The 12,409-nt window shown below is 42.1% G+C and overlaps 1 protein-coding gene across 2 annotated transcripts in view; it reads left to right on the top strand.

Moving 5' to 3' along the window:
- The first annotated feature begins 10,315 nt into the window (after window positions 1-10,315).
- The window catches only part of LOC311115933 (fibroblast growth factor receptor substrate 2-like), a 14,914-nt gene continuing 12,820 nt past the window's right edge, over window positions 10,316-12,409 (top strand). For both annotated transcript variants that reach the window (XM_084191055.1, XM_084191056.1), the window contains exon 1: window positions 10,316-10,401. The gene's annotated coding sequence lies outside the window, so the exon portion shown is untranslated. The remainder of the gene's footprint in view (window positions 10,402-12,409) is intronic.

Raw genomic sequence — 12,409 nt, 5'->3', positions numbered from 1 at the left:
GGTTTTGTAGTCTATTTGCACCATGTGGTTTTGTAGTCTATTTGCACCCTGTGGTTTCACTAGTCTATTTGCACCATGTGGTTTCATTAGTCTATTTCCACCATGTGGTTTTGTAGTCTATTTGCACCATGTGGTTTTGTAGTCTATCTGCACCATGTGGTTTCACTAGTCTATTTGCACCATGTGGTTTTGTAGTCTATTTGCACCATGTGGTTTTGTAGTCTATCTGCACCATGTGGTTTTGTAGTCTATTTGCACCATGTGGTTTCACTTGTCTATTTGCACCATGTGGTTTTGTAGTCTATCTGCACCATGTGGTTTTGTAGTCTATTTCCACCATGTGGTTTTGTAGTCTATTTGCACCATGTGGTTTTGTAGTCTATTTGCACCATGTGGTTTTGTAGTCTATTTGCACCATGTGGTTTTGTAGTCTATTTGCACCATGTGGTTTCACTAGTCTATTTGCACCATGTGGTTTTGTAGTCTATTTGCACCATGTGGTTTTGTAGTCTATCTGCACCATGTGGTTTCACTAGTCTATTTCCACCATGTGGTTTTGTAGTCTATTTGCACCATGTGGTTTTGTAGTCTATTTGCACCATGTGGTTTCGCTAGTCTATTTGCACCATGTGGTTTTGTAGTCTATTTACACCATGTGGTTTTGTAGTCTATTTTCACCATGTGGTTTTGTAGTCTATTTGCACCATGTGGTTTCGCTAGTCTATTTGCACCATGTGGTTTCGCTAGTCTATTTGCACCATGTGGTTTCGCTAGTCTATCTGCACCATGTGGTTTCACTAGTCTATTTCCACCATGTGGTTTTGTAGTCTATTTGCACCATGTGGTTTTGTAGTCTATTTGCACCATGTGGTTTCGCTAGTCTATTTGCACCATGTGGTTTTGTAGTCTATTTCCACCATGTGGTTTTGTAGTCTATTTGCACCATGTGGTTTTGTAGTCTATTTGCACCATGTGGTTTCGCTAGTCTATTTGCACCATGTGGTTTCGCTAGTCTATTTGCACCATGTGGTTTCGCTAGTCTATTTGCACCATGTGGTTTTGTAGTCTATTTGCACCATGTGGTTTTGTAGTCTATTTGCACCATGTGGTTTCGCTAGTCTATTTGCACCATGTGGTTTTGTAGTCTATTTGCACCATGTGGTTTTGTAGTCTATTTGCACCATGTGGTTTTGTAGTCTATTTGCACCATGTGGTTTTGTAGTCTATTTGCACCATGTGGTTTTGTAGTCTATTTGCACCATGTGGTTTCGCTAGTCTATTTGCACCATGTGGTTTTGTAGTCTATTTACACCATGTGGTTTTGTAGTCTATTTTCACCATGTGGTTTCGCTAGTCTATTTGCACCATGTGGTTTTGTAGTCTATTTGCACCATGTGGTTTTGTAGTCTATTTGCACCATGTGGTTTTGTAGTCTATTTGCACCATGTGGTTTTGTAGTCTATTTGCACCATGTGGTTTCGCTAGTCTATTTACACCATGTGGTTTTGTAGTCTATTTGCACCATGTGGTTTCGCTAGTCTATTTGCACCATGTGGTTTTGTAGTCTATTTGCACCATGTGGTTTCGCTAGTCTATTTACACCATGTGGTTTTGTAGTCTATTTGCACCATGTGGTTTTGTAGTCTATTTACACCATGTGGTTTCACTAGTCTATTTGCACCATGTGGTTTCGCTAGTCTATTTGCACCATGTGGTTTTGTAGTCTATTTGCACCATGTGGTTTCGCTAGTCTATTTGCACCATGTGGTTTCGCTAGTCTATTTGCACCATGTGGTTTTGTAGTCTATTTGCACCATGTGGTTTTGTAGTCTATTTACACCATGTGGTTTTGTAGTCTATTTGCACCATGTGGTTTCGCTAGTCTATTTGCACCATGTGGTTTCGCTAGTCTATTTGCACCATGTGGTTTCGCTAGTCTATTTGCACCATGTGGTTTCGCTAGTCTATTTGCACCATGTGGTTTTGTAGTCTATTTACACCATGTGGTTTTGTAGTCTATTTACACCATGTGGTTTCACTAGTCTATTTGCACCATGTGGTTTCGCTAGTCTATTTGCACCATGTGGTTTTGTAGTCTATTTGCACCATGTGGTTTCGCTAGTCTATTTGCACCATGTGGTTTCGCTAGTCTATTTGCACCATGTGGTTTTGTAGTCTATTTGCACCATGTGGTTTTGTAGTCTATTTACACCATGTGGTTTTGTAGTCTATTTGCACCATGTGGTTTCGCTAGTCTATTTGCACCATGTGGTTTCGCTAGTCTATTTGCACCATGTGGTTTTGTAGTCTATTTGCACCATGTGGTTTTGTAGTCTATTTGCACCATGTGGTTTCGCTAGTCTATTTGCACCATGTGGTTTTGTAGTCTATTTACACCATGTGGTTTTGTAGTCTATTTACACCATGTGGTTTTGTAGTCTATTTGCACCATGTGGTTTCGCTAGTCTATTTGCACCATGTGGTTTCACTAGTCTATTTGCATCATGTGGTTTTGTAGTCTATTTGCACCATGTGGTTTTGTAGTCTATTTACACCATGTGGTTTTGTAGTCTATTTGCACCATGTGGTTTCGCTAGTCTATTTGCACCATGTGGTTTTGTAGTCTATTTGCACCATGTGGTTTCGCTAGTCTATTTACACCATGTGGTTTTGTAGTCTATTTGCACCATGTGGTTTCGCTAGTCTATTTGCACCATGTGGTTTCGCTAGTCTATTTGCACCATGTGGTTTTTTAGTCTATTTGCACCATGTGGTTTTGTAGTCTATTTACACCATGTGGTTTCGCTAGTCTATTTGCACCATGTGGTTTTGCTAGTCTATTTGCACCATGTGGTTTTGTAGTCTATTTGCACCATGTGGTTTTGTAGTCTATTTGCACCATGTGGTTTTGTAGTCTATTTGCACCATGTGGTTTTGTAGTCTATTTGCACCATGTGGTTTCGCTAGTCTACTTGCACCATGTGGTTTTGTAGTCTATTTACACCATGTGGTTTCACTAGTCTATTTGCACCATGTGGTTTCATTAGTCTATTTGCACCATGTGGTTTCGCTAGTCTATTTGTACCATGTGGTTTTGTAGTCTATTTACACCATGTGGGTTTTGTAGTCTATTTGCACCATGTGGTTTCGCTAGTCTATTTGCACCATGTGGTTTTGTAGTCTATTTGCACCATGTGGTTTCGCTAGTCTATTTACACCATGTGGTTTTGTAGTCTATTTGCACCATGTGGTTTTGTAGTCTATTTGCACCATGTGGTTTCGCTAGTCTATTTGCACCATGTGGTTTTGTAGTCTATTTGCACCATGTGGTTTCGCTAGTCTATTTACACCATGTGGTTTTGTAGTCTATTTGCACCATGTGGTTTCGCTAGTCTATTTACACAATGTGGTTTTGTAGTCTATTTGCACCATGTGGTTTCGCTAGTCTATTTGCACCATGTGGTTTCGCTAGTCTATTTACACCATGTGGTTTTGTAGTCTATTTGCACCATGTGGTTTTGTAGTCTATTTGCACCATGTGGTTTTGTAGTCTATTTGCACCATGTGGTTTTGTAGTCTATTTACACCATGTGGTTTTGTAGTCTATTTACACCATGTGGTTTTGTAGTCTATTTGCACCATGTGGTTTTGTAGTCTATTTACACCATGTGGTTTCGCTAGTCTATTTACACCATGTGGTTTTGTAGTCTATTTGCACCATGTGGTTTTGTAGTCTATTTACACCATGTGGTTTTGTAGTCTATTTGCACCATGTGGTTTTGTAGTCTATTTGCACCATGTGGTTTTGTAGTCTATTTGCACCATGTGGTTTTGTAGTCTATTTACACCATGTGGTTTTGTAGTCTATTTACACCATGTGGTTTTGTAGTCTATTTACACCATGTGGTTTTGTAGTCTATTTGCACCATGTGGTTTTGTAGTCTATTTGCACCATGTGGTTTTGTAGTCTATTTACACCATGTGGTTTTGTAGTCTATTTGCACCATGTGGTTTTGTAGTCTATTTGCACCATGTGGTTTTGTAGTCTATTTGCACCATGTGGTTTGTAGTCTATTTACACCATGTGGTTTTTTAGTCTATTTGCACCATGTGGTTTTGTAGTCTATTTGCACCATGTGGTTTTGTAGTCTATTTGCACCATGTGGTTTCGCTAGTCTATTTGCACCATGTGGTTTCATTAGTCTATTTCCACCATGTGGTTTTGTAGTCTATTTGCACCATGTGGTTTTGTAGTCTATCTGCACCATGTGGTTTCACTAGTCTATTTGCACCATGTGGTTTTGTAGTCTATTTGCACCATGTGGTTTCGCTAGTCTATTTACACAATGTGGTTTTGTAGTCTATTTGCACCATGTGGTTTCGCTAGTCTATTTGCACCATGTGGTTTCGCTAGTCTATTTACACCATGTGGTTTTGTAGTCTATTTGCACCATGTGGTTTTGTAGTCTATTTGCACCATGTGGTTTTGTAGTCTATTTGCACCATGTGGTTTTGTAGTCTATTTACACCATGTGGTTTTGTAGTCTATTTACACCATGTGGTTTTGTAGTCTATTTGCACCATGTGGTTTTGTAGTCTATTTACACCATGTGGTTTCGCTAGTCTATTTACACCATGTGGTTTTGTAGTCTATTTGCACCATGTGGTTTTGTAGTCTATTTACACCATGTGGTTTTGTAGTCTATTTGCACCATGTGGTTTTGTAGTCTATTTGCACCATGTGGTTTTGTAGTCTATTTGCACCATGTGGTTTTGTAGTCTATTTACACCATGTGGTTTTGTAGTCTATTTACACCATGTGGTTTTGTAGTCTATTTGCACCATGTGGTTTTGTAGTCTATTTGCACCATGTGGTTTTGTAGTCTATTTACACCATGTGGTTTTGTAGTCTATTTGCACCATGTGGTTTTGTAGTCTATTTGCACCATGTGGTTTTGTAGTCTATTTGCACCATGTGGTTTGTAGTCTATTTACACCATGTGGTTTTGTAGTCTATTTGCACCATGTGGTTTTGTAGTCTATTTGCACCATGTGGTTTTGTAGTCTATTTGCACCATGTGGTTTTGTAGTCTATTTGCACCATGTGGTTTCGCTAGTCTATTTGCACCATGTTGTTTTGTAGTCTATTTGCACCATGTGGTTTTGTAGTCTATTTACACCATGTGGTTTTGTATTCTATTTACACCATGTGGTTTTGTAGTCTATTTGCACCATGTGGTTTTGTAGTCTATTTGCACCATGTGGTTTTGTAGTCTATTTACACCATGTGGTTTTGTAGTCTATTTGCACCATGTGGTTTTGTAGTCTATTTGCACCATGTGGTTTCGCTAGTCTATTTGCGTTAGGGCTGTTATTCTAAACAGAGTATTGTAACAGTTAGGCTTTCTGTACTCCTAGTTACAGCCAAGGCATACACGCCGTTGATTGTAAATGTTGATGCATTTTACATTCCTGTCAGTTGGAGGGTTAGGCTAGGTTAGCCTTGCCAGCCAGAGGAGTGGGGTGAAGTTTTCTCTAGGTACAGGTCTAGGATCAGCTTCCCCATCCCCCAATCCTCACCTTAACCATTAGTGGGGAAAATGCTAAACTGACCCAGGATCAGAGTCTAGAGGTAATTTCACCTACCAGTCAGAGGAGCCAGGACTTTCCCCCAGTCAGGTGACAGCCTGTTGGTTGGAGGGAGCGCGTGGTGGTGTGTGTGTGTGTGTGTGTGTGTGTGTGTGTGTGTGTGTGTGTGTGTGTGTGTGTGTGTGTGTGTGTGTGTGTGTGTGTGTGTGTGACCGTGTGTGTGTGTGTGTGTGTGTGTGTGTGTGTGTGTGTGACCGTGTGTGTGTGTGTGTGTGTGTGTGTGTGTGTGTGTGTGTGTGTGTGTGTGTGTGTGTGACCGTGTGTACGCACGCGCATGTGGATTTGGTGTAATCTGAACAGGAATTCCAGTCCAGTCAGTCGTGTCTGTGATGTTTGTAGACCTGAGTTCACAGATTGGCCAAAATCACAACACCAACCCTGGCCTGCACTGCCTAACTACCCCGTCCCCCCTCTACATGTGGGGGCGTCAAGGTTCATGGAGGAGTTGTTTTCTTTCTCTCAGTCAGCCTACAGGAAGTCTTCTAAACTGTTGATCATTTATCCTGTTCGCACGCACACACACACACACACACACACACACACACACACACACACTGTTAAGACAATACTCTCTGGTTCTATAATCACTCCTTGTTTACTATGTAGTGGAAACCACCCACCCAGAGTATTTGGTTGTAGTGACGACGATGTTGAGACATTAAATGGTAATAGTCTGTCTGGCCATAGGCTGCTTTGCCTGGGTAACCTGTTACCTAATAGATAGGCTGCTTTGCCTGGGTAACCTGTTACCTAATAGATAGGCTGCTTTGCCTGGGTAACCTGTTACCTAATAGATAGGCTGCTTTGCCTGGGTAACCGGAGACCTTGATGGGACCAGGTTACCTAATAGATAGGCTGCTTTGCCTGGGTAACCGGAGACCTTGATGGGACCAGGTTACCTAATAGATAGGCTGCTTTGCCTGGGTAACCTGAGACCTTGATGGGACCAGGTTACCTAATAGATAGGCTGCTTTGCCTGGGTAACCGGAGACCTTGATGGGACCAGGTTACCTAATAGATAGGCTGCTTTGCCTGGGTAACCGGAGACCTTGATGGGACCAGGTTACCTAATAGATAGGCTGTGTCATGTAGCTAGTCACTCATTTCACTGTGTTCCAGTAAATCATTGCAGCTCCAAATCTTAAATCATCACGTTGTACCATATAAAAGAAACATATTGTTAACTGTCCATTGTTGGGCTGTGTAGAATTAGATTGTTTTTGTGTATGTATCATCAATCCCTTTAAAGTGTGAGAGGCCTTTCTGTAAGCAGAGAGACTGCCTCCACAACCTATTTCTGAAAAGTAGGCTAGTTTCAAATGTAGGTTCTAACATGGAGCTAGTGGTTCTCCGTCTGTAGGTTCTAATATGGAGCTAGTGGTTCTCCGTGTGTAGGTTCTAACATGGAGCTAGTGGTTCTCCATGTGTAGGTTCTAATATGGAGCTAGTGGTTCTCCGTGTGTAGGTTCTAACATGGAGCTAGTGGTTCTCCGTGTGTAGGTTCTAACATGGAGCTAGTGGTTCTCCCTGTGTAGGTTCTAACATGGAGCTAGTGGTTCTCCATGTGTAGGTTCTAACATGGAGCTAGTGGTTCTCCATGTGTAGGTTCTAACATGGAGCTAGTGGTTCTCCGTGTGTAGGTTCTAACATGGAGCTAGTGGTTCTCCATGTGTAGGTTCTAATATGGAGCTAGTGGTTCTCCGTGTGTAGGTTCTAACATGGAGCTAGTGGTTCTCCGTGTGTAGGTTCTAACATGGAGCTAGTGGTTCTCCCTGTGTAGGTTCTAACATGGAGCTAGTGGTTCTCCATGTGTAGGTTCTAACATGGAGCTAGTGGTTCTCCATGTGTAGGTTCTAACATGGAGCTAGTGGTTCTCCATGTTTAGTTTCTAATATGGAGCTAGTGGTTCTCCGTGTGTAGGTTATAATATGGAGCTAGTGGTTCTCCGTGTGTAGGTTCTAATATGGAGCTAGTGGTTCTCTGTGTGTAGGTTCTAACATGGAGCTAGTGGTTCTCCGTGTGTAGGTTCTAACATGGAGCTAGTGGTTCTCCGTGTGTAGGTTCTAACATGGAGCTAGTGGTTCTCCATGTGTGTAGGTTCTAATATGGAGCTAGAGGTTCTCCGTGTGTAGGTTCTAATATGGAGCTAGTGGTTCTCTATGTGTAGGTTCTAATATGGAGCTAGTGGTTCTCCGTGTGTAGGTTCTAACATGGAGCTAGTGGTTCTCCGTGTGTAGGTTCTAATATGGAGCTAGTGGTTCTCCGTGTGTAGGTTCTAACATGGAGCTAGTGGTTCTCCGTGTGTAGGTTCTAATATGGAGCTAGTGGTTCTCCGTGTGTAGGTTCTAACATGGAGCTAGTGGTTCTCTGTGTGTAGGTTCTAACATGGAGCTAGTGGTTCTCCATGTGTGTAGGTTCTAATATGGAGCTAGAGGTTCTCCGTGTGTAGGTTCTAATATGGAGCTAGTGGTTATCTGTGTAGGTTCTAATATGGAGCTAGAGGTTCTCCGTGTGTAGGTTCTAGTATGGAGCTAGTGGTTCTCTATGTGTAGGTTCTAACATGGAGCTAGAGGTTCTCCATGTGTAGGTTCTAATATGGAGCTAGTGGTTCTCCATGTGTAGGTTCTAATATGGAGCTAGTGGTTCTCCATGTGTAGGTTCTAATATGGAGCTAGTGGTTCTCTGTGTGTAGGTTCTAATATGGAGCTAGAGGTTCTCCCTGTGTAGGTTCTAATGTGGAGCTAGTGGTTCTCCGTGTGTAGGTTCTAATATGGAGCTAGTGGTTCTCCGTGTGTAGGTTCTAATATGAAGCTAGAGGTTCTCCCTGTGTAGGTTCTAATATGGAGCTAGAGGTTCTCTGTGCGTTTGCCTCAGAGTGCTGAAGTATGGCAGGAAGACACAGCGTCCGCCTCAGGCAGATTCTTTTCTGTTTTCTGAAAGATTGAGTGGGCAGATATAGCCTGGAGCCTCCCGGTCTAATTAGGCTGGTGTGTCGGCTGCTTGTACACACGCATGCATACACACACACACACACGTAACACACGTATCACACACACTCACAAGCACACCAGCACACATGTATGCACACACACACACTCCTGACGCCCCATTTATCTGGTTAATATTCTCTACCCGTCACTCAGGTATCAGTCAGCCAGCCAGTCAGTCAGCCAGTCAGCCAGCCAGCCAGCCAGCCAGCCAGCCAGCCAGTCAGCCAGCCAGCCAGCCAGTCAGTCAGTCAGTCAGTCAGCCAGTCAGCCAGTCAGCCAGTCAGCCAGCCAGTCAGCCAGTCAGCCAGTCAGTCAGTCAGTCAGTCAGTCCCCACAGTCCACCCACAGCCTCTATCTTGTTTTAGTTTTTTTTTACTCCTCACAGAACCCTCCTCCACCTTTGACCTGAAGCCTCCCACCTCTTCACTGTCATCTTGTCTTTTCTCTTCTATTAGCTAGCATGTAGCGCAGTGTCAAGGCAGAGCAGGGTTCTGTGAGGTGACTTATCCATCTCTCTTCTATTAGCTAGCATGTAGCGCAGTGTCAAGGCAGAGCAGGGTTCTGTGATGTGACTTATCCATCTCTCTCGCTCTCTCTCTCTCTCGCTCGCTCTCTTTCTGTTTTGTAAAGCACTGTAGTAATTGCAGCCTTCACGATTTACTCACTACTCTGTCTCATCTGTAGTGTGTTGGAGTTAAAGGAAGGAGTAATCTCTACTAATGTACTGTCATCTGTAGTGTGTTGGAGTTAAAGGAAGGAGTAATCTCTACTAATGTACTGTCATCTGTAGTGTGTTGGAGTTAAAGGAAGGAGCAATCTCTACTAATGTACTGTCATCTGTAGTGTGTTGGAGTTAAAGGAAGGAGTAATCTCTACTAATGTACTGTCATCTGTAGTGTGTTGGAGTTAAAGGAAGGAGTAATCTCTACTAATGTACTGTCATCTGTAGTGTGTTGGAGTTAAAGGAAGGAGTAATCTCTACTAATGTACTGTCATCTGTAGTGTGTTGGAGTAATCTCTACTAATGTACTGTCATCTGTAGTGTGTTGGAGTTAAAGGAAGGAGTAATCTCTACTAATGTACTGTCATCTGTAGTGTGTTGGAGTTAAAGGAAGGAGTAATCTCTACTAATGTACTGTCATCTGTAGTGTGTTGGAGTTAAAGGAAGGAGTAATCTCTACTAATGTACTGTCATCTGTAGTGTGTTGGAGTTAAAGGAAGGAGTAATCTCTACTAATGTACTGTCATCTGTAGTGTGTTGGAGTTAAAGGAAGGAGTAATCTCTACTAATGTACTGTCATCTGTAGTGTGTTGGAGTAATCTCTACTAATGTACTGTCATCTGTAGTGTGTTGGAGTAATCTCTACTAATGTACTGTCATCTGTAGTGTGTTGGAGTTAAAGGAAGGAGTAATCTCTACTAATGTACTGTCATCTGTAGTGTGTTGGAGTTAAAGGAAGGAGTAATCTCTACTAATGTACTGTCATCTGTAGTGTGTTGGAGTTAAAGGAAGGAGTAATCTCTACTAATGTACTGTCATCTGTAGTGTGTTGGAGTTAAAGGAAGGAGTAATCTCTACTAATGTACTGTAGTGTGGTCAACGCATTTGAATGACAAAGCATGAATCCCAATATTGAATCTCTGCCTCTGTCTCTCCCTCCTCTCTGTAGGCTGATGTGAGAGGACCATGGTGAGAACAGGACACGTGAGAAGGCGTGACGCTGGGGAGGGAACCTGGAACATTGATGGATACTGGATATAGGTTAGCAACCAATTATGTATAGGCCTATGTACTGTATGTGACTGGATAAAGGGAGTGGAGATATACTAGTAGTGGTTAGATATAGGGGACTAGATAGACTAGTAGTGGTTAGATGTAGAGATAGACTAGTAGTGGTTACATATAGGGGACTAGAGGTAGACTAGTAGTGGTTAGATATAGGGGACTAGAGATAGACTAGTAGTGGTTAGATATAGGGGACTAGAGGTAGACTAGTAGTGGTTAGATATAGGGGACTAGAGATATACTAGTAGTGGTTAGATATAGGGGACTAGATATAGACTAGTAGTGGTTAGATGTAGAGATAGACTGGTAGTGGTTAGATATAGGGACTAGAGGTAGACCAGTAGTGGTTAGATATAGGGGACTAGAGATAGACTAGTAGTGGTTAGATATAGGGGACTAGATAGACTAGTAGTGGTTAGATATAGAGGACTAGAGATAGACTAGTAGTGGTTAGATATAGGGACTAGAGGTAGACTAGTAGTGGTTAGATATAGGGACTAGAGAGAGACTGGTAGTGGTTAGATATAGGGGACTAGAGATATACTAGTAGTGGTTAGATATAGGGGACTAGAGATAGACTAGTAGTGGTTAGATATAGGGGACTAGAGAGACTAGTAGTGGTTAGATATAGGGGACTAGATAGATTGGTAGTGGTTAGATGTAGGAGACTAGAGATAGACTGGTAGTGGTTAGATATAGGAGACTAGAGGTAGAATAGTAGTGGTTAGATATAGGAGACTAGAGATAGACTGGTAGTGGTTAGATATAGGAGACTAGAGATAGACTAGTAGTGGTTAGATATAGGGACTAGAGAGAGACTAGTAGTGGTTAGATATAGGAGACTAGAGATAGACTAGTAGTGGTTAGATATAGGGGACTAGAGATAGACTAGTAGTGGTTAGATATAAGGGACTAGAGAGACTAGTAGTGGTTAGATATAGGGGACTAGAGGTAGACTAGTAGTGGTTAGATATAGGGACTAGAGGTAGACTAGTAGTGGTTAGATATAGTGGACTAGAGGTAGACTAGTAGTGGTTAGATATAGGGGACTAGAGAGACTAGTAGTGGTTAGATATAGGGGACTAGAGGTAGACTAGTAGTGGTTAGATATAGGGACTAGAGAGAGACTGGTAGTGGTTAGATATAGGGGACTAGAGATAGACTAGTAGTGGTTAGATATAGGGACTAGAGGTAGACTAGTAGTGGTTAGATATAGGGAGTAGAGGTAGACTAGTAGTGGTTAGATATAGGGGACTAGAGAGAGACTAGTAGTGGTTAGATATAGGGGACTAGAGGTAGACTAGTAGTGGTTAGATATAGGGGACTAGAGAGACTAGTAGTGGTTAGATATAGGGGACTAGAGATAGACTAGTAGTGGTTAGATATAGGGACTAGAGGTGGACTAGTAGTGGTTAGATATAGGGGACTAGAGAGACTAGTAGTGGTTAGATATAGGGGACTAGAGATAGACTAGTAGTGGTTAGATATAGGGACTAGAGGTAGACTAGTAGTGGTTAGATATAGGGGACTAGAGGTAGACTAGTAGTGGTTAGATATAGGGGACTAGAGAGACTAGTAGTGGTTAGATATAGGGAGTAGAGAGAGACTAGTAGTGGTTAGATATAGGGACTAGAGGTAGACTAGTAGTGGTTAGATATAGGGGACTAGAGAGACTAGTAGTGGTTAGATATAGGGAGTAGAGAGAGACTGGTAGTGGTTAGATATAGGGGACTAGAGAGACTAGTAGTGGTTAGATATAGGGAGTAGAGAGAGACTAGTAGTGGTTAGATATAGGGGACTAGAGAGACACTAGTAGATAGATCCTGGATATAGGTGAGTTAGTGTGGTGGAGTTACTACAGCTTGCCCTCTGCTGGCCGTTATCGGGAAGTACAGCATCATCCAAAGGCAAATGCAAATAAAAAATAAAACAAATATGTAATTTAGCAGATGCTCTTATCCAGAGTGACTTACAGTAGTGAGTG

This window comes from Coregonus lavaretus (assembly GCF_964263955.1).
Source record: "Coregonus lavaretus genome assembly, contig: HAP1_SCAFFOLD_3027, whole genome shotgun sequence".
NCBI classification, from domain to species: Eukaryota; Metazoa; Chordata; class Actinopteri; order Salmoniformes; family Salmonidae; genus Coregonus; species Coregonus lavaretus.
The sequence above is the reverse complement of the archived record's forward strand: the minus strand, read 5'-3'. Positions and strand labels throughout refer to the sequence as shown.